The following is a 24,786-nucleotide window of genomic DNA, read 5'->3' as shown; positions in this document are numbered from 1 at the left end:
ACCTCTTGCATCAGCATGACCTGGATGTGAGAGCTGGAGTCAAAGGAGATCATTTTGGAGCTTTAAAATTTGACTGCCCCGCTGGATTTTGGACTTGCATGGATCCTGTAACCCCTTTGTTTTGGCCAGTTTCTCCCATTTGGAACAGCTGTATTTACCCAATGCCTATACCCTCATTGTATCTAGGAAGTAACTAGCTTGCTTTTGATTTTACCGGCTCATAGATGGAAGGAACTTGTCTTGTCTCAGATGATACTTTGGACTGTGGACTTTTAGATTAATACTGAAATGAGTTAAGACTTTGGGGACTGTTGGTAAGGTATGACTGGTTTTGAAATGTGAGGACATGAGATTTGGAGGGGCCAGGGGCAGAATGACATGGTTTGGCTGTGTCCCCACCCAAATCTCACCCTGAATTGTATTCCCATAATTCCCTCATGTTGTGGGAGGGACCCAGTGGGAGATAATTTGAATCATGGGGGGCAGTTTCCCCCACACTGCTCTTGTGGTAGTGAATAAGTCTCATGAGATCTGATGGTTTTATCAGAGGTTTCTGCTTTTGCATCTTCCTCATTTTATCTTGCCGCCGCCATGTAAGAAGTTCCTTGCCATGATTCTGAGGCCTCCTCAGCCATCTGAAACTGTAAGCCCAATTAAACCTCTTTTTGTTCCCAGTCTCAGATATGTCTTTACTAACAGTGTGAAAATAGACGAATACATTCATTCTTTCAGATAGTCAAGATGCAGATGAAGTTGACAAGTTACCTATCTGGTAGAATATACTGGGTAATTATAATATTGTTTGTAAATATTCTGTTGAATGTATATATTGCTGTGTTCCTCTTTGTACAATAATGAAATTGACAACAAGTAATTCAGGAAAAAAACTTGTTTCCAAAAATGTATAATAATTTCACTCAAAATTCTCTAGAAATTTAATATACCTTTTTATTTTAACTACATTGATTATTATTTCATGCCTGTAGCTACATGTTGACCCTCTTGCTTTGCTTAAGACATGTAAACTGCTCTCATTTGTCATTCACAGTCCTAAGAAACATGAACAACAATGTAACTTTAGAGATTTACCATGGTTCAATGGACATAATGTATGTATTTTGACATGTTTATATATAAGCTTATACATATACATTTGCATAAGTGTATCTATTACTTACCACTGTATCTACTATTTTTATGTACACCAAATATAACAGAATCTTTTCAGTTTACACAGGAGCACATTATGAGATTCACCATTCTGAATAAAAACAATGATAATCAGATTTTAGAAGTTTGAGTCAAGGTTTGATTTGGTTAAACATTAGATGAGCATTACCTTTATTATTATTCCTATTTATTTTGTGCATAGCTCAAAGTAACTTCTGGGAATCAAGCTTTCTTTATTTTCTATCCTCACTTTGCAAATTAATATAAGGTTAATAAAGATGTTCACAAAATCCCAATTCTAATTATTTAGTTATCAGCCCCACTGATTTCCTTGGGGGCAACCAAGCTAACTATTTTCTTTCTTTATTTTTTGATTAAATACCATTATAGTTTTTCTAAACTCCAAATTGTATTTTTAACATCTAGCACTTTATTTGTTCTTTCAAATGATTGGGAAGTTTTGTTTAGAGTTTAATGATTATTGTTTTAAGATAACCTCAATATTTTAGTTACAAGCATAATGATGTATGATCTTAGAATAATCTATAACCTATAAGATGTTAACATTTTAATGTAAAGAAAGACTGAACACTGATATTTTATGTGGAAAGTCTCCATAAAGAAAACATTACTTCAATATGTAAGCAATATTTTTGTTGTTACCTTTCCAAAATAATATAAATGGTTCTTAACTAAGAGTACTAGTCAAGATTATATTGATTAAAATGAATAATTCAAGCTATGACTTTCAGAGCAAATTCTTTGTTCTAATATATAAATATAATATATTCATTTATTCTTTCACCAAAAAAATACCAAACTCCAATTGCAAAAAGAAACTTATGTTCAAAGTAATAAATATATTTTGGTATCAATAAGCATTATATTTAAAAGGAACTATATTTTCTATAGTATCACAATAATAATTTAATTACAAATTTAATCTTTGAGTTTTCTAAAAATGTTAAAAAATAACTTCCATGATAAAAATTGAGATATTATTTTATAATCCTATAATGTCATTGTATTAGTCCATTTTCACACTGCTCTAAAGAAATACCCAAAATTGGATAATTTATAAAGGAAACAGGTTTAATTGACTCACAGTTCCGCATGACTGAGGAGGCCTTAGGAAACCTACAATCATGGTGGAAGAGGAAATAGGTACTTCTTACATGGTGGCAGTTGAGAGAGAGCATGTGTCAATGCAAGAAAAACTACCATTTGTAAAACCATCAGATCTCATGAGAATTCATTCACTATCATGAGAACAGCATTGGAGAAATGACCCCCATAATTCAATCACTTCCCTCCCTCCACACGTGGGGATTACAGGTCCCTCCCTCAACACATGGGGATTATAATTTGAGATTAGATTTAGGTGGGGACACAGAGTCAAGCCATTTCAGCCATGTTTGGAGCTCTTAATCTTATAACTAGGATATGTCTCTTACTGTGTACTACAAACAATATGAATTAGAAGTTTGAAAATCGTGTTATTAGTTCCTATACCCTGACCGTATAACAAATTCATACCAAAATTTTAACAATTTTTGTCAAAATGTTGGTTGAAAATATAAATAAGGGAATTTGAAGATATTGTTATAAATGCAGTTATAATTAGATATTTACATAAATAATCCTTTTTTGGGAGTTAAATGTTTTCCCTCTATCAACTTCTGTTTCTTTTATTAAACACTTCAAAAAATTACTGGTCATGTGTTGTGGCTCATACCTGTAATGCTAGCAGTTTGGAAGCCTAGACGGGTGGGTCACTTGATGTCAGGGGTTGAAGACCAGCCCGGCACACATGCCAAAACCCTTTTCTGCAAAACACAGTGTGGCGTGGTGGTGCATGCCTATAAACCCAGCTACTTGGGAGGCTGAGGTAGTAGAATCACTTAAACCCAGGAAGCGGAGGTTGCAGTGAGCCAAGATCACGCTACTGCACTGTAGCCTGGATGATAGAGCAAGACTCTGTCTCAAAAACAAATAAAAACAAACAAACAAAAAAACTTTTTTTGTGTACATTAACCATTCTTTTGTCATAAGTAAAGGAGTAAAAAAAGTTTGGTGACCAAAGGTGCTTTGTTTTGTTTATATCACTGAGAGTTGCACTCTATTATAAGAATTATTTACCCCTAAAATATCTGCTTAAAGTTTTGTGAAGCTATTCTCAAAGATAAATTTCACAGAATAAGTTTGCTATAACTTTGTACAATTTTGGTGAACCATAGTTATTTGTGACCTTCAATAATATGGTAATTTATTTAAATATGCTTTACTAATTAAGAATATTTAAAATGAGTGCACTTAAATTACTCTTACCAATTATTTATATAAGAAATTATTGAAATGATCAATTACCATAATCAACAATCATTACTGAAATAAGATAATAAGCATCTTCAAAATACTAACTGAATAAATTTTTTAAATGTTTTCCCTAGGGGATTTAAATTTGTTCCCTAATCCCTTGCCTTTAGAAGATTGATGGAACAAAATGTCTATACCATAACACAAACCAAATAATGTCACTAATGATTTTCATGTAAAGATAATAAATATGTAAGAAAGAAGTGTGTATATTTTCTATTTCAAGTATGAGTTTTATTATATTTATGCTTGGATAATAGAAATGAAAAAAATTTGAAGGATCCTAATCCCATACCTTCACTTCAGGTCGTTCAAATAAAGGCAGATAGTTGGGAATTTTTTAAGCTCTTCAGGGATCCACATTTTATAACCTACGTCATTAGTCACTCAGTTATTTGTTTCTTAGTGACTTAAGATGTTTTTCTGAATATCAAATGACTCTTTCTCACTTTTAGTTGCTCATTTCCTCTTACTCAGTGACTACCATGGTAATTATCATAATAAACCATCTTTCATGTATTCCAAGGTAGGGATTACATTGCCAATCAGCCTTCTGTATTCTGAAGTGACCAATGTACCATTTCTTTTCCTATCTTGTGGGCATTGCTCATTGTGATGGCTAATTTTAGGTGTCAGCTTGACTGGATTAAGGGATACCTAGAAAGCTCCTAAAGCATTATCTGCGGGGTGTCTCTGTGAGTGTGCTTCCAGAGGAGACTGGCAGGTGATTCAGTGGATGAGTGGGGAAGATCTGCCCTCAGTGTGGGTGGACACCACCAGTTGTTGGGGAGACAGGATAGAAGAAAAAGGCAGAGGAAAGGCAACTTTGATCTCTACTTCTCCTGGAGCTGGAAAACCTTCTTCTCCTCCTTAATCTTTGGAGAAAACCACATCAGAACTCTGGATTCTCTGGCCTTTGGACTCCAGGACTTATACCAGTTTTCCCCACTGCCCCCACCTCCCTGCCCCAGTCCCTCAGGCCTTTAGCCTCAGTCTGAGAGTTATAGCATTGGCTTCACTGATTCTGAGGCCTTGGAATATGGACTGAGCCACACTACCAGCCTCACTAGTTCTCCAGCTTACAGGCAGCATATTGTTGGAGTTCTCTGCCTCCATAATTTTAACAATTCCCCTAATAAGTCCCCTCTTCACTTTCCATCCATCCATCCATCCATCCATCCATCCATCCATCTGTCTAATCACATTTCTTCTGTCTCTCTGGAGTACCCTGATTAATGTACTCACTTACCCAAGGTTGGTTTTGTCTTTTGTTTTCCCGCACATGCTTTAATGAATAAAATGAGCCAAACTGAATAGCATATAATTCACCGACAGTGCAGCAAACAGAAATCATTCTAGATATCTGAAGCAATGCCACTACTAATAAATAAGGCATTTTTTAACTTCCAAAATTTTGGAAAGGAAGAGAAGTCATAGAACATCTTTGGAGAAAAACCACCCCATAGCTGCAATTCAGAACTCAAAAAGTCTCATAGTACCCGCATTTCCACCTAATTTATCTCTCATGAGCCTCAATGAGGAACCTGGACAAGAGTGTAAGTAAGGTGTGATTCCTGCAATTGCTTCTCTATTTTCACATTTCTACAACCTTGCTGTCATCAGCAACAATAAGCAGATGCCCCTCCTTTCATTTCCTTCTTCCAAATTTCACATGAGTTTGTATGATGGGTAAAACTTAATTTCTAAATAAGGATTAAGCCTGCTAATTTGTGAAGATAGAGGCAACATATGCAAAGATTGAAAGAGCTTCACTAGCAAGGCAGAGCAATGACCAAATTGGGTCAAAATGAGAAAGCTTAGGTTCAATAGGAGCTGTGGTTAATGGGTGTTTGCTCTGTGTCAGAATGTGTTAAACTACAATAGTGTTTTTAGCTACTATTACCTGATTTAATAAACTCTTAATGGGCTAAAAATTTCATATATGAACCAATTGGCTTTCTATATTATACTGATAGTATGTCTTCTTTTTGCTAATCATTGATTACCTAATTAATTTATACTAGAAAAATTGACAGTATACAATTAAAATGTTATTGTAAATTAGTAGAAAATTAATGGGTTATTTATTGGCATTTGAGGAAAAATAAAATATTTTAGGGCAAGTTAAGTCAAAACAATACTTCGATCACAAATAAAAATTAATTTCAGAAAGAAAAATAAATACTATTGTATTGAAATAAAATATAAGTAAATATATAATCTTGTAGAAATAGACCGTTTAAAGTATCTCCTCAAAACCAAAAATCATAGAGGAAAACTCTTTAGTTGACTGCATTATAAACATTACTTTCATACTGAAAGTGAATCAACTTTTGATTGTATTAAAAGGCCATCAACAAATTTTAAATGGATCTTGGAAATATACATGGAAAAGGCTAACTACACTTTTATATCAATCACTTTTCATATTAATTAAAAAGAGAATATTACTCTTAAAAGAGAAAAAAGACATAATACAGAAGAAGAAATGTACAAATATCTTATGTAAAACAGTTCCAATCCCAGTAATGACACCTAGGCAAGTTTCAAATATATAGGGATAATTTTCTTTCCTTATTTTATTGAAACACATATATCATCTGGTCGGTATTAGTATTGGCAGAAGTCAATTTTGTAATTATACGGAATAATTTATAGATGAACATTTCCTTTGAAAGAGAATTTTGAAAGAGAGATTTTAAAAATTTATCCTAAGTACATACTTGCCAATGCATGCAAAAAATGTCTCTATCAAGACGTTCATTTTAGTGGAATATTAATTAGAGTAAAAATTTAAAAACAACCTAAATGTCCAAAAAACTGGACTGGTAAAATAAACCAAGGTGCATTCTAATAATATTTTATTAACTTTTTATTATGGAGAGATACATATGTGTGTATGCGTCTATATTTATATTTAAATATATTCTTGAAATAGTGTTAAGTTATAATGCAAGGTTGTAAAGTAGCTTCTAACAGTGTAAAACAAGTAATGATTTTCTCTGTCTTTTTTTCTCTGTGTGGCTTTCTCTGTCTGGTCAAAGCAAAGACTGAAAGACTGTACATCAAAAAGTTAGTGGTGGTTATTTCTGTCCGTTTGAACCATTTTCTTCATTTTTTGATTTTCACTGTTGTTTGAACTTTTATTAATTTAATGTATATTTCTTTATTAATTAAAAAAATTTAATTTTAATAAAATTTTACTAAGGAATGATTGAGTAGATAATTGAGTAAATTAACCATTGACTCACCTTATTCTGTAAAGCAACTAGCAAACAATATCAACAAATCTAAATAAATATGAATAAGAGCAATTTAAAATAATTAAAAGTAGGAGAAAAAATATAATAACATATGACAGAAATTACAAAAATGCAACAGAAAATACTTTTTATGATAATAAAATGAAAAATACATATACACTGTATTTCCTTAAACTGATTCAATATGACATAAAAACCTGAGCAATAACTGTGTAAACATTAATAAAAATATTAAGTTACATATGAAAGTAATGTATTACATTTATAGGGAACTATTTTTAAAAATTTTTAAAAGAATTACATTTTTTCAATAGTATAGAAAAAGACCATCACTATGCAAAGAGTTATATGAACCTTATTAAAACCTACTTTTTCAGTGACAAGTTAGCAAACACAGAAAACATAACATGGTAAATGTCATATTAGTGTTTTAGGAAAGTGGATTTGGTTGAAAAGCACAAAATAAATTTTATGTGGGAGAAGTTAAATGAAGAAACCAACCAAGAGTATCTGAATTAAAACTGAGTTGAAGGAAAAGGAGGAATAAAGGAGGCATTTTGAGAAAAACTATAGAACTTAGTAGTAAGACATTTGACTGAATTACATTAATAACCCTGGATAAATCATGTATGATCTCCACGATCAGTTACTTCAAATGTAAAATCTGAGTTGCAATAAATTGTTTGTTTTATAGTTGTGGTTCTCAAAATTCCCAGAAGTTGATGGTGCTAAATTAATATAACAACGGCCTTGGTGTGTGTGTGTGTGAGACGTGGGGGCAGGCTAGAGTTGAGGGGAGAGACAATGATTGAGATTTCCATTCCTAACTTCAGCTGAAATAGGTCAATATGATTTTAAGAAAAATGGTACTCTAAGGTTAATAATCAGAAATACCAACATTGTGACATACATCTTCCCAAGTCTGTTCCTTTATCCAACCTTTATCTGTTTATTCTGGTATTTACTTCCATATTTGCAAACAATATTCTTCAAATACCCTTTTTTGTTTATCAATTTCAGGCATTTTTTTTTTTACTTTCAGGCATTTTATAAATTTTTCAGGCATTTCTACTATGGTAATACAAATTAGTTATCTTAATCACCACCATGAAGTTCTTACTTAACATCCTTTCCTCCTCCCGTTAAAGTACATCTCAATATTTGATTAAAAAAGTCTGTAATATTTACCCTATACTATGATTGACTGGTGATACAGAAATATTTGTTTCTTTTTTCTTTGTTATTTCTGATATTCACAATCTCTTGTTCTCTCTTAATTTTCTATCATTTCTTCTAAGAAAATTGTAAACCTTGGTGAATGTTGTATTACACATAGTAAACATATTAGGGGCTCTATAAGTATTTTTATTTTTTAATTTTCTTGAAGACCTTTTTGAGCCCTGTCTCCAATCTTTTGATCTGGACTACTTGATTTAATACCATGTCCTTTTCTTTCTTGGTTTATATCCTACTTTTGTTGATAACGACCTATGAACTTTTGAAGATACATTTTTTGATAATTTATATTACACAGATTATTTGATAATATATTTTAGAAAATATATTTATTTGAGCTGCATTTTGATTATTTACATGTGTTTAGATATCTAAGTTAAAAAAATATTTTCCCTCCAAAATAGAAAGGCATTCATCTATATTGTCTTCTAGCTTCCAATGCTGCTGTTCTGATTTTTGATCCCTATATGTGAACTGTTCCATTCTCTCTGGCAGTTATGGTTTTCTTTAGGTCTGTAGAATCTCGAAATTTTTTTGAAAAAATACCATGGTGTAGTAGTGTAGGACTTCAGGAAAACTTGACCAATCATTTTAGTAGAAAACTAATGTCTTTAAATTTTTTAAAAAATTACTTGACCTCTAATATTTTTCCTTCTTTTATTTTGTTGTTTGAATTTTCCGTTATCTGGCCACTGATATTCTTAAACTGATAATGTATTCATTTTCATCTTCTATTTTGAATTTTTTATTTTTATGCTAATTTTAATATTTTTCCTGAACTGTGTCTTGCATTTTTCAGTGTGTTTAATGACACTTGTGAATGGAAGATTTTATTATAGAAAATTCCCTCTGATCATTTTCATTGGGGTTTGTAAACTTTTAGTATCTGCAAGACTTTCTCTTGGGCCAATTTCCTTCTTGAGAAAGGATCTGCCCAACTTCCAAATAGAGGTTATAAATCTGGCTGCCAGAATTATTGAAATGAAGATGGAATACGTAAATAAAGGTGTAAATTTGGGGGGGAATGAAAGACTAGATGATCTTTAAATTCTAGCATTCTTTGCATCCAAACATTAAAACTAGGTTAATGATGAAACAAAGCTACACAAAACAGAAATGTGGAAATTCTGGATTAAAGTTTTTTTAAGAGTAAGAATAATGCCTTTTACGCTTGAATTTGAAATGATGTTGAGAAATCTAAGTGAGAATATCAGTCAACTGTAGATAAGCATGGCTGTATGGGTGCTAAACAGGGCTTAAATTAAAGTTAAAATATGCTGCGTTCATTATTAAATACTTATCAGTATCTTATGCTGTATGCAACAATTTTTTGCAGCAGATAATATTACCTTTCAGTACACAAAGATTTCTTAGGAAAACAAAACAAAACAAAAGCAATAAAACAAACCATACCTGGGTGACTTCTCCTCTTAAATACATGTATAATATTCTGTGGTCATTAATAGTAGATATTATCTCAAAGATTTATCTTTAATTATATCAGATCAAAGAAAATACTAGAAAACAAAGTTTAAGACATAAAATTCACTGAGAAATTAGTGCAAAATCCAATCTACTTAATCTATTAACACAAAGACGATGGAGCCTTATTTTCACATGCAATGTTGAACAGAACCAGAACATCAGGGCAGTGTGCACAGAGGGCATTCTTCCTCAGTGATGAGGATCATCCTCTGCATTTGGCCACTGCTACAGTTTAGATGTTTGCTGTGATGCCATCTGTTAAGGTTGATTGTGTAGTGACCTTAGGCAGTCTGAAACCTGTTCAATTGAGACCATAGATAGCGTTCTGGGTGGGAACCAGGAGGACAGATGGTAGGGTTGGAGATGAGGAACTTGTTTGTTACAGCTGATGAAAATCATTCTTCTTGCCAAAGCCATTAAATGCTATATCCTTGGCACAGCATTTCTCAACAAACAGGGGGTCCCACTTGGTGGGTTAGCTGCAGGTGAATTGAAGCAGTCAACAGTCCCTGACCATTTAGGTTTGTCTAGTTCTTTACTTTTTCCATCCCTAATATCGTAGGATGAAAACAAGGTTCAGCAACAGGGAACAGTTTGTGCTCAGTTATGTAGCTTTAAAAATATACCTATACAATGGCAGTACAACTGGACTATAACTTGGCAGCTAATTAGAAGTTTAGAAAAATTTTTAATTGAATAAAATTGAATAGACAGAAGCTTCTATAAGGAAACTGGCTAAAAAACTCAAATAAATCAACTTGTAATATCCGTGTACATATTTAATGAAGACATATCAATTCCAATTGTTTGAGAAAAATGTATTAAGATCATCTTACAGAATTTAAAAGTGTGTGTGATTAGACAAGATAATTATTATGAATTGATTTTTGCAACTTTCAAAGCAGAAAGTTTTGCCCACCCACATAGAATTTCATATTTGATAGACCGAAAATGCTACTCATCAAAAGTATGAATATCTAAGCTATGTAAACTACAGAATTATTTTAAAGCATTTTCTTAAGCATAAGATATTTAAAAGCCAAAGTCAACATGAAAAAAGTGAACATTATAGATAATAATAACTTTTAGAATTAAAAAGAAAGCATAAAGTTAGAGAGTGACTTTCACTAATCAAATTAATTGTTTCCTGGGAGGTTACACTTAAAGCAAACCTAGTTTCTATGGAATTGGTGTAATGTAATTTATTTAGCCAAGTCCTGTGAATGAAATGTTGGTTGTCCTCAGTAATATTTCCACTTCCTTTGATTATTGTTGACAATGTTGCAGAAATATTCCTGTATATGCTTCTTGTGTCCATACCTGAGTATTTTCTAGAGAGAATATATTAAAGTGGGATTTTGTTACGATAGAGCAGGTGAATATTTAATGTTTCCATAACTCCCTCTCAAGTGGCTCTACCAATTTAAATTCCTAGAATCTCTATGAAATACTCTATCTTTCTACAAGCCAAAAACAGATAATCTTGACAAATGTTTCAATTTTTGCTAAGATATATGAAAACATGTATAATCATTGCTTTTATTTATACTTCCTATCAGGTTGAATATGTTGTTTTCTTTATAATTGATTAATGTGAATACACATTTATTTATTTGTGTTTATTTTCAATAGATTTTTTACTGACTAGTTATTTTGTATTAGGCAAAGAATACATAATGGTGATCAAAGTTGAGAAAATGCCTGACTCCTCAGAAGTTATAATGCAGTGAGGTGTCAAGAATAAATTTTTTTCCAGCTGGACTACTCATTTGTAAAATTTTTTAAAAATTGATTTTATAAATAATATTTTATTTATAATATTTAATTCATCCCAAGTCTGTGGTTGTTTCCATTAATTATATTGTGGTATCTATAGTTTTGCTACCTTTTTTTGCTCTTGACTACATTTAAGGTATTTTTGATTTTCTGTATAAAATACAGAAAAAGCTCTATATTTTATGAATATATTTATAAATTGTAGACAGTTCTTCCTGTTTTAAAATATATTATTTTCTTAATTTTATTTTCTGTTTTTGTAATGTTTCTTCTTCCCTAGATACACTAATTGAAGCTAAACTAATTTTTCCTTGAATATATTTTTTAATTCTAAGATTATTATGTAAAATTATTTTTAGAGTTAATAATTTTCTTTTGGAAATTTGGTTCATTCTCTAAATTTTAGTTTAATTAAATTAATATTTAATTATATTTTGTACTTTCTGACACAATAATCATTTTGAAGTGTATCATGCTTTGGTGTTATTTTAATTTCAGTTTTTTTAGATTACAAAAATGAATACTTTATTAGTAAATTTAGTTTATAACACCTTGGTCAGAGAATGTGATCCAAATAATATTTTTAAAAATGTAATCAGTGTTTCTAATTTTTATGATTAATTTTGTAGAGAGGAGTCAGCGCAAGATTGGAGAATAGAAGCCTACACTATTTGTCCCCTCTGCAGGTATACCAAATTTTAACAATCATCTGCACACAGAAAAGCACCATCACAAGAACCAAAGCTCAGGTGAGCAATCACCGTACCTGATTTTAACTTCATTTTACTAAAAGAGGCCTTCAAGAGGGTAGGAGAGACAGTCTTGAATCGCCAACACCACCCATCCTCCATCCCTAGCAGCAGCCTTGCAATGAAGAGAATTTGTGCCTTTGCGGGAAGGAGAGTGCAGCAACTGCAGGACTTTTACATTGAACTCAGTACTGCCCTGTCACAGTGGAGAATAAAGCTGTGCTGGGCTCAGCCAGTGCCCACACAGGGAGGAGGCATTTGGATCAGACCTAGCCAGAGGGAAATCACCCATCCCAGTGGTCAGAACTTGAGTGTTTTTGCAAGCCTCACCACTACAGGTCAAAATGCTCTGAGGTGCTAGGTAAACTTGAAAGACAGTATAGGACACAAAGCTTGTAATTCCTAGGTAACTTCTAGGGCTGAACTTGGCCCAGAGCCAGAGGACTAGGGCAGCAAGCAACATAGTGTATCACCAGCTGGGGTGGCTAAGGGAGTGCTTTTGCTATCCTTCCCCCCACCCCAGATAGTGAAGCTCACAGCAACAAAGTGACTCCCTCCTTTTGCTTAAGGAGAGGAGAGCAAAGAGTAAAGAATGCTCTGTCTTGCATTTTGAATACCAGCTCAACCACAGTAGGATAGGGGACCAGGCAGAATCATGAGTATCCCCATTCCAGGCTTAAGCTCACAGATTACATTTCTAGATGCACCCTGAGCCAAAACAGAACCCACTGCCTTGAAGGGAAGGACCCAGTCCTGGCAGAATTCATGACCTACTGCCTAAAGGGTCTTTGGGCCCTGAATAACCAGCAGTGTTACTCAGGTAGTACTCCACTGGGGCCTAGGGCTCTGAGATGTGCTGTCTTCAGGTGTGACCCAACCCATTTCCAGCTGTGGTGATTATGGCAAAAGACTCCTTCTGTTTGAGTAAAGGAGGGGGAAAAGTAAAGAGGATTCTGTCTTACACCTTAGGTACCAGCTCAGCCACAGTGGGGTAGAGGAACAAATAGCCTCTTGGGGTCTCTGAATCTAGGTCTAGGCTCTTAGATATCATTTCTGGACCTTCTCTGGGCCAGAGGGGAGACCAAGCCCTGAATGATGAGTCCCAGGCCTAGCAGCATTCACCATAAGCTAACTGAAGCGTTCTTGGGCTTTAATTGAACATCAGTGGTGGACTGGCTGAACTCCCCCATGGGCTGCTGATGGTGGTGGCCATGGGGAGAGGCTCCTCCACTTGTGAAAATTGGGGGGAAGAGTGGGAAAGACTGTTTTGTGGTGTGAGTGCAAGCTTAGCCACAGTAGAATACAGAATCAGGCAAATTACTAAGGTTTTTTTTAACTCTAGTGTCTGGCTCCCATTCAATCTGTGGACCTGCCCAGGGCCTGGTAAAACTTGCTACCCTAAAGGGAAGGACACAAACCTGGCTGGCCTCACCACCTGCTGATCATAGAGATGAAAGGTCTTGAGTGAGCATAAGTGGTAGCCAGGTAGTGTATATAGCAGATCTTGGGTGAGACACAATGCTGTGCTGGCTTCAGGTCTGACCTAGTACAGTTCCAGTGGTGGTGGTCACAGAGGTGCTTGCATCAGGACACTCCCAGTTCAAGGCAGCTCAGCAAAGAGACACTCCATTTGTTTGGGAGAAAATAAGGAAAAAGAACAAGGGTCTCTACCTGGTAATCCAGAAAATTCCTTTGGAGCTTATCCAAGACCACCAAGTTGGTACCTCTGAAGTCTGCAAAAACCACAGCATTCGTGGGCTTTGGACTCAGGTTCCCTTGGATACCTGGAAAGAATTCCCAAGAAGGACAGGCACAAATAAGCCCAGATTGTAAGGACTACAACAAATACCTAAGTCTTTCATGCCCTGACACCAATAAACATCTACAAGCATCAAGATCACCCAGGAAAACATGACTTCACTAAATGAACTAAATAAGGTGCCAGGAATCAATCCTGTAGAAAGACATATGTGAGCTTTTAGACAGATAATTCAAAAGAGCTGTTTTGAGAAAACTCAAAGAAATTCAAGAAAACACAAAGAAAGAATTCAGAATTATATCAGAAAAATTTAACAAAGAGTTTGAAATAATTAAGAAGAATAGAGCAAAAATTCCATAGTTGAAAAATGCAGGTGACATATTGAATAATACATCAGAGTTTCTTAATGACAGAACTGATCAAGCAGAAGAAAGAATTAGTGAGCTTGACGACAGGCTATTTTAAAATACACAGCCAAGGGAAACAAATGAAAACAGAATAAGAAAGAATGAAGCATGCCTACAAGAGCTGGAAAATAGCCACAAAAGGGAAAATCTAAGCGTTATTTACCTTAAAAAGGAGGAAGGGAAAGTGAAAGAGATGGAGGTAGAAAGTTTATTCAAAGGGGGTAATATCACAGAACTTCCAAAATTAGAGAAAGATATCTGCATTCATGTACAAGAAGGTTATAGAACACCAAGCAGATTGAACACAGAGAAAACTATCTCAAGGAATTTAATAATCAAGCTCCCAAAGATCAAGGATAAAGAAACTATCTTAAAAGCAGCAAGAGAAAAGAAACAAATAACATACAATGGATCTCCAATACATCTGACAGCAGACTTTTCGATGGAAACCTTACAAGCCAGTAGAGCAGCACGAAATAGTTAAAGTACTGAAGGAACATAACTTTTATCTTAGAATAGTATATCTGTTGAAAATATCCTTCAAGCATGAAGGAGAAATAAAGACATTCCCAGACAAAAGCTGAGGGATATCATCAACACCACATCTCTCCTACAAGAAATACTGAAAGGAGTTTTTCAAGCTGAAAGAAAAAGATGTGAGCAAGAAGAAATCATCAGAATGTACCAAACTCACTGTAATAGTAAGCACACAGAAAAATAGAATATTATAACACTAATTTTATATAAAGTAGAAAGACTACATAATGAACCAATCAAAAATAGTAACTACAGCTTTTGAAGACCTAGTACAATAAGACATAAAGAAAAACAACAGAATGTTAAAAAGTGGAGGGATAAAGTTAACGTGAAGTTTTTATTAAGTTTTTATTTCCATGTTTGTTTGCTTTTTGTGCAATCAGAGTTAAGTTACCATCAGTTTAAAATAATCGGTTATAAGATAGTCTTAGAAAGCCTCACAGTAACCTCAAATCAAAAAAATATGCAATGGATACACAACAAATAAAAAGCAATAAATTAAATCACACCACCAGAGAAAATCACCTTCACTGAAAGGGAGACAGCAAGAATAAAAATAAGGTGGAGAAGACCACAAAACTATTAGAAAACAAATAATAAGATGGCAAGAGTAAATTTCTATTTATCAATAATAATATCGAATGTAAATAGACTATACTAATAAATTAAAACATGTTAAGTGGATGAACGAATTAAAAAAACAAGACTCATTGACCTGTTGCTTACAAGAAACACACTTCACCTATAAAGACACAAACAGACTGAAACTAAAGGAATGGAAAAAGATATTTCATGCCAATAGAAACCAAAAAAAAATTAAAAAGCCAAAGTTGCTAAACTTATACTAGACAAAATAGATTTCAAGACAAAAAACTGTAAGAAGAGACAAAGAAGGTCATTACATAATGGTAAAGAGGTCAATCTAGCAACAAGAGATAACACTTGTAAATATATATGCACCCAACACAGGAGCACACAGGTATATAAAGCAAATATTACTAGAGCTAAAGAGAGAGATAGAGCATGGTACAATAACAGTTGGAGGCTTCAACATTCCACTTTCAGTATTGCACAGATCTCCCAGGCAGAAACTCAACAAAGAAAGGTTAGACTTAATCTGCACTGTACAACAAATGGACCTAATAGATGTTTACAGAACCTTTTATCCAAAAGCAGCAGAATATACATTCATCTCTCCAGCACATGGATCATTCTCAAGGGTAGGCCATATTTAGCTTACAAAACAAATCCTAAAATATTCAAAAATTAAAGTAATATCAGGCATATTCTCTGACCACAATGGAATAAAACCAGAAATTAATAATAAGAGGAATGTTGAAAACTATATAAACACATGGAAATTATATAATATGCTTTTGGATGACCAGTGGGTCAATAAAGAAATTAAGAAAAAAATTGAAAAGTTTCTTGAAGCAAATGATAATGGAAACACAACACATGAAAATCTATGGGATATGGTGAAAGTAGTACTAAGAGGAAAATTTATAGCTATAAGTGCTTACATCAAAAAGAACAAACACTTTGAATAAATAACTTAGTAATGCATTTTTAAGAACTAAAAAGCAAGGACAAATAGAACTCAAAATTAATAGAATAAAATAAATAATAAAGATGAGAGCATAAAATTTAAATGACAAAAACTATACAAAAATGAATGAAATAAAAATTTTATTTTAGAAATGATAAAGTTGACAAAGTTTTATTTAGCTAGACTAACAAAGAAAAATGGAAAAAGACCCAAATAAAGAAAATCAGAGATAAAAAAGAAGATATTACAACTGATACTGCAGAAATTCAAAGGATCATTAGTGGCTTCTATGAGAAACTATATGCCAATAAATTAAAAAGCCTAGAAGAAATGGACAAATTCCTAGACACATACGAGATTGAACTGGGAAGAAGTTCAAAACCAGAACAGACCAATAACAAGTAACAAGATGAAGGCAGTAATAAACAGTTTCCCAGTAAAGTCCAAGATCCAATGTCTTCAATGACAAATTTACTAAATATTTAAAGAAGAGCTAACACCAATCCTACTCAAACTATTCTGAAGAATTGAGGAGGAGGGCTTCTTTCCAAATTCGTTCTATGAGGCCAGTATTACCCTGATACCCAAACCAGACAAAGACACATCAAAAAATATATCTCTGATAAATATTGATGCAAAAATTCTCAACAAAATACTAGCAAACCAAATTCAACAATACATTAGAAAGATTATTTATCATGACCAAGTGGGATTTATCCCTGGGATGTAAGGATGGTTCAGCATATGCAAATCAATCAATGTGATACATCTTATCAACAGAATGAATGACAAAAACTATGACTACTATGATCTTTTCAATTGATGCTGAAAAGCATTTGATAAAATGTAACATTCCTTTATGATAAAAATGCAAAAATCTGGGTATAGAAGGAAGGTAATCCAGTGTAATAAAAGCCATATGTGACAGACCCACCGCTGGTCTCATAATAAATGGGAAAAAACTGAAAGCCTTTCCTCTAAGATATGGAACAAGACAATGATGCCCACTTTTACCACTGTGAAATGTCACAGTACTGGAGATTCTAGCTAGAGAAATTAGACAAGAGAAAGAAATACTGGCATCTAAATTGGAAAGAAAAATTAAAATTACCTTTGTTTGCACATGATATGATATGATATTTTCAAAAAACTGCACAAGAAAACTGATAAACAAATTTAGTTAAGTTGCTGAAACAAAGAGAACATACAAAGATCAGTGGCATTTCTAGACCAACAGTGAAAAATCTAAAAATAAATAGAAAAAGTAGTCCCATTTAAAATAGCCACACATAAAATTAAATACCTAGGAATTAACTTAACTAAAGGAGTGAAAGATCTCTACAATAAAAACTGAAAAAAATGAGGAGGACATCAAAAAACAGAAAGATATTTCATGTTCATAATTGGAAGAATCAATATAGTCAAAATGTCCACACTACCTGAAGCAATCTACAGATTTAATGTAATCACTATCAAAATACCAATGACATTCCTCGCAAAAATAGAAAAAAAAAATTCCAAACTTTATATGGAACTACATACAAAAAATCACAGAACAGCCAAAACTAGCCTAAGCAAAAAGAACAAAACTGGAGGAATCACATTACCTGACTTCAATTTATACTACAGAGCTGTAGTAACCAAAAAAGAATGCTACTGGCATAAAAACAGATACATACACTAATGGAACAGAATAGAGAACCCAGAAATAAATCCACACACCTACAGTGAGCTAATTTTCAACAAAGTCACCGAAAACATACACTTTGGGACAAGACAGTCTCTTCAATAAATAGTGCTGGGAAAACTGGATATCCGTATGGGGAAGAATAAAACTAGACCCCTCTCTCATACCATATAAAACATTGAAACTAAAGAGTTAAATTTAAGACTTCATGATACAGAACAACTAAGAGAAAACACTGGGGAAACTCTATAGGATATTAGACTGGGCAAACATTTCTTGAATCATACCCCACAAGCACAGGCAACCACAGCAAAAAGAGACAAATGGGATCACATCACTTTAAAAAGCTTCAACACAGCAACGGAAACAACCAACAACGAAAAGAGAAAACCTTCAGAATGGGAGCAAATATTCTCAAATTACCCATCTGATGAGGGATTAATACCCAGAATATATAAGGAGGCTCAAACAACTCTATAGAAAAAAAATCTAATAATCCAATTTAACAATGTGCAAAATATTTGAATAGATATTTCTCAAAAGAAGACATTTAAATTACAAACAGGCATACAATAACGTGTCAAAATCATTGAATCATCAAAGAAAGGCAAATCAAAACTACAATAGGATATCATCTTACTCCTGTTAAAATTGCTTTCATTCAAAAGACAGGCAATAACAATTGGTGAAGAAGATGTGGAGAAAAGGGAACCTTTGTACACTGTTGGTGGGAATGTAAATTAGTACAATTACAATGGAGAACAGGTTGAAGGTTTCATAAAAAACTTAAAATAGAACTACCATATGATCTAGCAATTCCACTGCTGGATATATATCCAAAAGAAAGGAAATAAGTATACCAAAGAGATATCTGCATTCCCATGTGTGTTACAGCACTGTTCACAGTAGTCAAGATTTGGAAGCAACCCAAGTGTCCATTAATAGATGGATGGATAAATAAAACATGGTACATATATACAACATAGTACTATTCAGCCATAAAAAGATTGAGAGCCTATAACTTGCAACAACATGAACAGAACTGGAGGTTATCATGTTAAGTGAAAAGCCAGGCACGGAAGACAAAATTTGCATGTTCTCACTTATTAGTGTGGTCTAAAATTCAAAACTATTGAATTCATGGAGATAGATGGTAGAAGGATGATAGAAGGATGGGAAGGGTAGTGGCAGTGGGGGCCAGGTAGGGATGGCTAATGGGTACAGAAAATAGAAATAATGAATAAGACCTACTATTTTACAGCACAACAGCCCGACTACAGTCAAAACAGGGTGACTGTATTAGTCGATTTTCACACTGCTGATAAAGACATACCCAAGACTGGGCAATTTACCAAAAAAAAAAGAGGTTTATTGAACTTACAGTTTCACATGGCTGGGAAGGCCTCACAATCATAGCAGAATGCAAGGAGGAGCAAGTCACATCTTACACGGATGGCTACAGGCACAGAGAGAGCTTGTGCAGAGAAAATCTTATTTTTAAAACCATCAGATCTCGTGAGACCCATTCAGTATCAGGAGAACAGCACAGAAAAGACCTGCTCCTATGATTCAATAATTTCTGACCCAGTCCCTCCCACAACACATGGGAATTCTGGGAGCTACAAGATGAGATTTGGGTAGGGACACAGAGCCACACCATATCATTCCACCCCCGGCCCCTCTCGAATCTCATATCTTCATATTTCAAAACCAGTCATACCTTCCCAACAGTCCCCTAAAGTCTCAACTCATTTCAGCATTAACTCAAAATTCCACAGTCCAAAGTCTCATCTGAGACAAGGCAAGTCCCTTCTGCCTATGAGCCTGTAAAACCAAAAGCAACTTAGTTACTTCCTAGATACAATGGGGATACAGGCATTGGGTAATACAGCCATTCCCAATGGGAGAAATTGGCCCCCATAAAGGGGCTACAGCCCCTATGCAAGTGTGAAATCCAGCGGGGCAGTCAAATTTTAAAGCTCCAAAATGATCTTTGACTCCATGTCTCACATCCAGGTCATGCTGATGCAAGAGGTGGGTTACCATGGCCTTGGGCAGCTCCACCCTTGTGGCTTAGCAGGGTAGAGTCTCCCTGCCAGCTGCCCTCATGGGCTGGCATTGAGTGTCTGTGGCTTTTCCTGGTGCATGGTGCAAGCTGTAGGTGGATCTACCATTCTGGGGTCTAAAGGATGGTGGCACTCTTCTCATAGCTCCACCAGGCAGTGTCCCAGTAGGGACTCTGTGTGGGGGCTCCCGCCCCACATTTCCTGTCCACACTACCCTAGCAGAGGTTCTCCATGAGGACACTGCCCCTATAGCAAGCTTCTACCTGGACGTCCAGGAATTTCCATACATCTTCTGAAATCTAAGTGGAGGTTCCCAAACCTCAATTATTGACTTTTGTGCACCCACAGGCTCAATACCACATGGAAGCTGCCAAGGCTTGGGGCTTGTACCCTTTGAAGCCCCATGGCCTGAGCTCTATGTTGGCCCCTTTCAGCCATGGCAGGAGTGGCTGGGACGCAGGTCACCAAGTCCCTAAGTTGCATATAGCACAGGGACCCTGGGTCTGATTCACCAAACCACTTTTTCTTCCTAGGCCTCTGGGCCTGTGATGAGAGGGGTGCTGTGAAGACCTCTGACATGCCCTGGAGACATTTTCTCCATTGTCTTGGTGATTAACATTTGACTCCTCTTTACTTATGCAAATTTCTGCAACCAGTTTGAATTTCTCCTCAGAAAATGGGATTTTCCTTTCTATCATATTATCAGGCAGCAAATTTTCTGAACTTTTATGCTCTGCTTCCCTTATAAAGCTGAATGCCTTTAATAGCACCCAAGTCACTTCTTGAATACTTTGCTGCTTAGACATTTTTTCTGCCAGATACCTTAAATCATCTCTCTCAAGTTCAAAGTTCCACAAATCTCTAGGGCAGGGGCAAAATGCCACTTATCTCTTTGCTAAAACATAGCAAGAGTCATCTTTGCTCCAGTTCCCAACAGGTTTCTTATTTCCACCTGAACTCACCTCAGCGTGGACTGTATTGTTCATATTTCTATCAGCATTTTGGGCAAAGCCATTCAACAAGTTTCTAAGAAGTTCCACACTGTCCCACATTTTCCTGTCTTCTTCTGAGCCCTCCAAACTGTTCCAACCTCTGCCTGTTACCCAGTTCCAAAGTTGCTCTCACGTCATTTGGTATCTTTTCAGCAGCACCCCACTGTATTGGTACCAATTTACTGTATTCATCCTTTTTCACACTGCTGATAAACACATACTCAAGACTGGGCAATTTACGAAAGAAAGAGGTTTATTGGACTTACAGTTCCACATGGCTGGGGAGGCCTCACAATCATGGTGGAAAGCAAGGAGGAGCAAGTCGCATCTTACACATGGATGGCAGCAGACAAAGAGAGAGCTTGTGTGGAGAAACAACCATTTTTAAAACCATCAGATCTCATGAGACCCATTCACTATCATGAGAACAGCATGGGAAAGGCCCACCACCATGATTCAATAACTTCCCTCCAGGTCCCTCCCACAACACATGGGAATTATTGGAGCTACAAGATGAGATTTAGGTGGGGACACAGCCAAACCATATCAGTGACTATAGTCAAAATAATTTTGTTGTACATTTTATAATAACCAAAAGAGTGTATTTGGATTTTTTGTAACACAAAGGATAAATGCTTGAGAAGACAGATACCCCATTTTCCATGATGTGATTATTATGCATTGTATGCCTATATCAAAAACTCTCATGTGCCCCATAAATATGTACATCTACTATGTAGTCACAATTAAAAATTTTAAAAGTTTAATATTTTACATCTTTCATCAGCTTTTGGAAATAGAAAGTACCCTACCTTTTATTTTGATAGTAGGTTTTCTGAAAATATATTGAGTTGTTTTATCAACTTTTCCTTTATTATATCTATTGCTACATGAGACTCACATCAGATTAGTAATAGTAATAATGATGATGATAACTGCTACCATTTGGTGAACAATTATATGCCAAATATTATTTGTGTGAATTGACCATGACATTATTTACTAGTTTTTATTTGTTACTGTTTTTGTTTCCATATAATTACAAACTTACAAAAACTATGCAATAATAGTAACAGAACACCCATATATATTTTACCAAGATTCACTAATTTTTACTTTTTCTTAGTTTGCTTTATCATTGTCTCCTCTCTCTCTCTCTCTTTCTCCCCCAGTCTCTTTTATTCTCTCCCTTTCACTTTATGTCTGTTGGTAGTAGTTATCTTTTGTAGTTTAACAGATTATGTCCAAAACTTAGCAGTGCTGTACATTTCAATATCATTTAGTTTTATCTAGCTTAGGATTTCATAGGAAAAGAAACATATAGTATATATTCACTATTGGGTAGTATATCACTCCAAAACCTGGCAACTTAAACAACTTTCAACATATCACACCATTTGCAAGGATTAGGAATCAGGGGGCACCTCAGCTGGGTGTCTCGCTTAGGATCTCTCTTAAGATTGTACTCAATATGTCTGCAGAGTGTAGCCTGAAGATCCTGCAAGTCTAAGAGATGGTAAGTCTACACTGACTCTTACAAACTACCCTTGAAAACACATACCATGTCTCTGCCTTCTAGTCCTGAAAAGCAAGTCTCCAAAATCCAGCCCATGAAATACCTCGAGGCAGGGATCATGGGAGCCCTTCGTGGAGGCTACCTTCTAAAATATGTACGGAATTTTTATTTTTCTGAATCTTATAAAAGTAATTTAGAGACATTGTTTCTCATTACCCCTAAATATATCAGGAAGTATTTCTGAACAACAGGAATATTCTCTTACATGACAACAGTACAGTTATCAAAATAAGGACATTTGATATTGATAAATATCCACAACTCTAACCAGTATTCAGATTGCATCAGTTCTATCAATAATTTCCTTTACAGCTTTTTGTTGTTGTTGTTGTTTAGTCAAAGATGCAATCCACAATCTCAAAATTCATTTTAGCCCTCATGGCTCTTCAGCTTCTTTTAATCTGGAATATCTCTCAGCTGTTCTGTCTTTCTTTAACGTGACATGTTGAAGAGTACAGGCTAAGTACTTTGTACCTTGAGCCTCAATTTTGTTTATTTTATATGTCTTCTTTTTTTTTTGAGACGGAATCTCATTCTGTCACCCAGGCGGGAGTGCAGCACCATCTTGGCCCACTGCAACCTCCGCCTCCCAGGTTCAAGCGATTCTTTAGCCTCAGCCTCCCGAGTAGCTGGGATTACAGGCATATGCCACCACGCCTGGCTAATTTTTGTATTTTTAGTAGAGACAGGGTTTCACCATATTGGCCAGTCTGGTCTTGAACTCCTGACCTCATGATCCGCCCACCTCAGCCTCCCAACGTGCTGTGATTACAGGCGTGAGCCACCAAGCTGGGCTATTTTATATTTCTTTATTATTTGATTTAGGTCATGCATTTTGACAAGAATACCACAGAAATTATATTCTATCTGGAGAAACATGATATCAATTTGTCCCAGTAATGGTGATATTATCTTTGCTCAGTTGCTTAAGGTGGATATTGTCAAGTTGCTCATGTAATCTTATTGTTTTTTTCTTCTTGTATTAAATAATTTGTAAGGAGATATTTTGAGACTATGTAAAAGTGTTCTGGCCTTCATTTTTTTAAACTTTCACATACCTGTTTCAACATCTTTTGATGGTTTTGTAACTTCATCTAATTCTATACCTATATATGTTAAAATTCTACAGTACAATTTCCTCATTTACTTGCTTATTCGTGCATTTATTTATATCATGGATTCTTATTTCTTAAACTGGGTTATAATTCATTAGTATAATGATTTATTTTGATGATCAAATTGTCACAAATTTAGCCAGTGGAACCTCCTTTGTGATAATATTTACATCCTTTTTATATTTCTATAATTTTTTGGAAGCATGTTATGAACTGAAAGTTTATGTCCCCACCCCCAAATTTCTATGTTGAAGTTTTAACTCCTAATTGTAGGACATTTGGAGCCAGGGGTCTTTGCAAGGTAATTTGGTTTGGGTCATGACGTGGGGTACCATGATGGGATTAGTGTCTTTACTAAAAGTGGAAGACAAGCTAGAACTCTCTCTCCACCACTGAAGACCATTGAAGACACAGAGAGGAAAGAGAAGGAAGAGGACCCTCACCAGGATCTAAATTGGATGGCACCTTGAACTTGGACTTCTCAACCTCCAGAAGTAGAAGAAATAAGTGTCTGTTGTTACACTCAGTCCATGGTATGTTGTTATAGCAGCCTGAACAGACTAAGACCTAGCACTTTCTTATTTCCTGATGCAAAAAAGTTATTTCAGGCCCATCTTTTACTTGCTCTCACTTCCAACTCTGAAATCAGCATTTTCTCCAAGGAATCCTCGTTCTTATTAGTGAAATATGGCATGTAATAAGCAACTAGTAGATAAGTTTAATTGCACTTGTTATTATTTCTAGACCCTTTCTGCAGAGAGCTACAATATAGACACATAGTTTACATATATTGAAACCGTGATTGCATATTGATACATTATCTCTGATATCAAACAAACACCACAGGGTACATTCTAGTCTTCTGCCTTTCCATTGGTAACATTGTGTTGGAACTGTGAGAAATCTGGTTCCTATAATTCTCAAAAGCTTATTTATTTGCTTAAGTTGTTAAAAAATAGTTTCAGCATTTTAAAAGATATCACTTGATATGGTTTGGCTGTGTCCACGCCCACATTTCATCTTGAATTGTAGTTTCCATAATC

The sequence above is a fragment of the Pan paniscus genome, chromosome 15 (assembly GCF_029289425.2).
Source record: "Pan paniscus chromosome 15, NHGRI_mPanPan1-v2.0_pri, whole genome shotgun sequence".
NCBI lineage: Eukaryota > Metazoa > Chordata > Mammalia > Primates > Hominidae > Pan > Pan paniscus.
This window is presented reverse-complemented; position numbering follows the sequence as displayed.